The following is a 4,978-nucleotide window of genomic DNA, read 5'->3' as shown; positions in this document are numbered from 1 at the left end:
GACCCACAAAGAATGTCCTTCACAAGTTTACAAGGTGGAATTCAGAAGCCCCAATAGTTATCTGACTTTGGGGTCAGGCCTGAATATTTGTACACAACTATCTGACTTTGCACTTGTGAGAACAGATTTCCTTCATAATAAAAGTCTGCATTCTCACTTAAGGATGCTCATCCACTGAGGGCAGGACCACTGTTCTGTTTCCCTGCCCACAGCAGTCTGCTGCTGAGATAATTCCTGTGCAACTGCTGCTGAGAGGCAGAGACACTTCTGTGCAGCTATACCAATAGGATGAGCTCTGTTCTAGGGAACACCATGGGAATGAGACCCCTGATTCCTTTACTCCTAGTCTCAGGGTTCCAACCCAGCAGGAGGAGCATCTGAGAAGAGGGAAGCTACTATCTACTTGTCTACTGGGCAGTGGAATCCTAATTCTGCAGTAGCAGAATGGCCACCTTGGTCTCCACCTTCAGCAGCAGAAGCCTGTTTAAGTGTGTTATACAGGAGATAGGAAGGAAAGGAAGATGATAAATAGGGTGCAGAATCTGCTTAAACTAGATTAGGAATTCACAACTGAGGGTTATCTTCATGTGTTTGAAGATACAAACTTTTTAGGACAAGTGTAGAATTGTAGCAGTCTTATTAATTTTCATGAAGTTTCAGTTTGTTTACTTTGTCCAGTTTTCCAAGTCATTATGTTTGTTTCTGTTTTCTGATAAATACTGCTATATATTGGTATGCAAGCTTGTTATGGGAGCACAAGGATTCACTCATTTGTAGAAAACACTTAGGAGAGGAACTTCCAGGTCTGGTGTCATGTGCATGCTTAATTTCCTTAAAATAGGACACTCTCTTCCAGAACAGTTGTTTAAGTTCACAACCCAGCAGCAAGGAGTTGACTAGCGGTCCTGCTGAGCTCACCAACATTGTTTTCCAGTCTTTCATTTTACTTTGAGTCTTTCAAAGTTTGAAGAAATGTTTCATTTTGCTGTGGTTTGATACAGTTACTGATCAACATGTGTGTTTTGGTGTCTGTTTATTTGATGGTTTATAATTTGCACACCCCCTTTAATGTAGTATCTGTTTTAAGACTTAATATTCCAGGGTTCTTCTCACAGTCTGATTCCTGGTATGTCCATGGTTATGGGATTTGAAAATGATTTTCTATTCTGAAGTTTGTCATTTATTTACTTGATAGTCACTCAAGTTGAAAACAGTTTTAGGAATTTGGTGAATTCCAGTTTATATAGTTTTTGGTGGTATGCTTTAATTTACTTGATTAGTCTTTTACTCTTTATTCCTTATCTTCAGGTGATAGTACATATATACTCGGAAACATCACAATGAAACTCCATATATAACTATTCTAAAAAATGTCTTTTTTTCCAAAAACAGACAACAGGAAGGTAAAACATGTACTACCTGGGAGTTGGTATGGGTGGAAGGTGGAGGATGTAAGGAAAGTGTGAAGGAGGTTGGAGATGGTAGAATTTATATGTACTTATTTATGAAAATGGAAAAATGAGACTTGTTGAAACTATTCTGGAACATGGCGGGGTGGAATAAGAGAATGATGGAGTGGATGAATTTTAGTATAACAGCTTGTAAGAACTTATGTAAATCTCACAATGTACCCACAGTACAACAATGTAATAAAAAAGAAAATGATAAATACAGAAATAAAAAAATTAAAGTTAGGTGTACATAAAAACCTTGATATTTGTGCCTTTTACTGCTGACCCACTCAGGCATCACTCTCTGCTAAGTTAGTAGAGATGCTTTTGTTTGCAATTGTGTTTTTCTTTGGGTATGTGTGTGTGTTAAGTGTGTGTGTGTATGTATGTCATTGAGTGTGTGTGTATGTGTCTTTGTGCTTGCCTTTGTGTGCACATGTTGGTGCAGACATGAACATGTGTGCATGATGACTAATTTTCATGGAACAATTTTCCTAAAATAATGAACAATTCTCTTTTCATGTTCAAACATGAGAAAAATCATTCCATGAGAAATGTGCTTCTGCATTATATATTTGCATCTGAAATGTCCCCCAAAGATCCATGGTCTTGGTCTTCAGCAAGGCACTGAAGGAGGTAGTAGAACTTTTACTGCTGGATCAGGTCATTTAGGGACAGACTGGAAGGTAATTATATGATACAGTTCCTTTCTGTGTACTCTCCCTGGTTTTGAATTGAATGGTTTGGTTCTCCACCCACTCTGAGAATGATGCATGAATACACAAACAGGACAAGTTAGCAACAAAACATGGAATAAAACCCTAAAACTTAGAGCCAAACTGAAAATTACATTTTTACAAGTTAATTTACTCAGGCATTTTTCCTAATAATGGAAAGTTGAACATCACAGGAAAATTTTGTTGCTCCCTAAATTCTTTTCCTTTTCTTTCTTTCTTGTACCACTGTCACTATTCTCAGGTGGGTTTTTGAGAATGAATGTGCAGAGTTTATGATGTGTATCAAGCATGCCTCTATAGCCACAGGCTTTACAAGAATTACCTATTGTTTGCTTCTTTGGATTGACCTGCAGATCTGTTTCGGGATTCTCACATTCGGGACAGAGAACAAATTTTTTAATGAATCCATCCAACATGTCTTGCAGCTTATTCGCCTCATGAGATCCATTGACAATGTAACTGTCATTCTTAACATCAAACTGGGTCTGGGCTCCCAGCTCACAACCAAAATATTTGGAGGGATACGTTGGAGGCCGATTAAGTGCATTTGCAACGTCAACCATGTAACTGTAACTGTTTTGATTCTATTTCCTTTGCTCTCAACCTTGGCAATCAGACGTGACATCTTGTAGCGATAGAACTGCTCTGACAAAATGCGGTTGACATGGAAAGACATTTTGGCTTATTAGTGGCTTTATCAATAAAATGAAGAGATCTTTGATTGCAACTTTTCGGTATCTTCCGTCTGGAGAAGAGATGACATAAACGACTGCAGGAGTTCTCGGTCTCTGACATGAAAAATTTTTCTCCACTGAGGCTGTAAGCTTCTTGCTTGTATGCTATGTTTCCCCAATACAGGTACGAATAGCTGCACAACAGCTCGTTTTCATCAAATAAAGACATAAACCCAAGGCCGCTTTCCTGGGACTGGGAGGAAGAGGCGCTGGAATCCGGGTCCGGAGCGGCGGCACGGGTGGTGAGCAGAGAAGCGGCTGAGCAAGTGCCACCGCCGAGCAGCGGGAGGCGATGTCCCAGAGATGCCCGAGTCCACACTGGCAATGCTGAGCCTGGAGACCTGGCCGGCGGCCCACGGAGTGGAGGGGCGGGGAGCGCTGGGCAGGGGCGTGAGTCGTCGCCCCCCGCGGACTCCACAACTTGCTTCTTGAGAAGGGTCTTAGTAACTTTAGACAAGACTGACCTGGATCCACGATCTCCTAAGTACATCTCCTATTCTGGATTCCCAAATGCAATTCTCCCAACTACAGCTCTTTCTATGGCCTCCAAACTACACCTCCTACTACGGCCTGCAAGACAATCCAGTGAAACCTGATTTAAAAAAAGATCAAATATCTCTTCGGTGGAAGTTTGTGGTAACATGTGAGCAGCAGTAAAAACATATATGACATTGCCCAGGTCAATCCAAAGAAAGTATCTAAAGACACTAAGATTGGGAGGGAGTCACTTGGAAGAGAGGAAATAAACATCTAACTATGGTGGAGTAGATCCAAAGTGAAATGATATATTCATAAACCAGACTATCATTGACACTATGGAGCAAACTCTACATTAAACAAAACTTCACCATCAAATATTATAATGAAAGCAATCCTGACCACAAGAACTGAACATTTTTGATGTTCTGAAATAAGAGAGGTATTCAGAATTATTGTATGAGGTGCTCTTTAAGAGGGGTGATAGGAGAGTGAGAAACCACAGCTTCATAAAGAAAAGTTCATGAAACCCACGGCACCTGCTCTAATGTGTCCTGAGTGCTCTGTGCTGGGTCTAATCACCCCTGCAGGGAAATTTGTGTCTGGGCTCAAAATGAAGTCCCATGATTGTGTCATCACTGTGTCTCTGGCACAGTAATACATAGCTGTGTCCTCAGTTCTCAGATTGTTTTGTGTTAATAAAACCTGGCTCTTGGAAGCATCTCCACTAATGCTGAGTAGGGACTTAGAGCTGGATTATTATGTGTGCTTCCATCACTCCATACTGCACCAAACCATTCCAGGCCCTTCCCTGAAGATTGGCAGTTCCAGTTCACTTCATATCTAGTGAAAGAGAATCCAGACACAGCACAGGTGAGTGATAGGTTCTGTAAGGGCTTCACCAGGCCAGGTCCTGACTACTGCATCTGCAGTTGGGACAGCACATCTGGGGGTAAGGAAAATCATCATCAGTCACACACATCAGAAACCACATGCCCAAGTCCCTTTTCTGATACCTCTGAGTCACTCACAGCAGGGAGCTGTGACCAGGCAGAGGAGAAGTCCCAGGTCCACCATGTTGTATGAAGGCTCCTATGAGAAGAAACTGGGATTCCTCAGTCAGACCTAGGCTTTTGACATGAGCCTATGCTGCTTTGCATTGAGGAGGCCCCTGAGAATAGAAGTGTGGAGTAGGGAACAGGTCCTCATTTTCTGTCTCCCAAGGAGAGTGCCTTGCCTGTGCTGCTTAGAGGACCAGCGTATGCAAACTCTCAGGGACTCTTTCCTGCTTCCTGCCCAGTCTTCCTATTTCCAGACAAACAAGAATGTGGGTGGTGTAGTTTGAGGGCACAGTTCTTGTTGGGATTGTTAAACACTGAGGTGTCCACATTCATGCAGAGGGAGGAAATCTGGATGTGACACCCTGAGTTCAATTCCTCATCCTACCATTTCCCAGGAGGATCCAGGATGCAGCAAGGCAGTGTGTATAAGAGTGGCTTTTTTCTTTTCTTTTTATTTTTTGTTTTTTTAAGTCACTGCGCTTTGAACTAAGGATTTGCAAGTCAGGCACTATACTACT

General features: G+C 41.8%; 1 pseudogene; it reads right to left on the bottom strand.

Annotated features, from left to right (window-relative positions):
• Positions 1 to 2,355: 2,355 nt before the first annotated feature.
• LOC109702351 (eukaryotic translation initiation factor 5 pseudogene) lies at positions 2,356 to 2,864 on the bottom strand (annotated as a pseudogene).
• Between the last annotated feature and the right edge of the window lie 2,114 nt (positions 2,865 to 4,978).

This window comes from Castor canadensis, chromosome 2 (assembly GCF_047511655.1).
Source record: "Castor canadensis chromosome 2, mCasCan1.hap1v2, whole genome shotgun sequence".
Classification (NCBI taxonomy): domain Eukaryota; kingdom Metazoa; phylum Chordata; class Mammalia; order Rodentia; family Castoridae; genus Castor; species Castor canadensis.
This window is presented reverse-complemented; position numbering and strand designations above follow the sequence as displayed.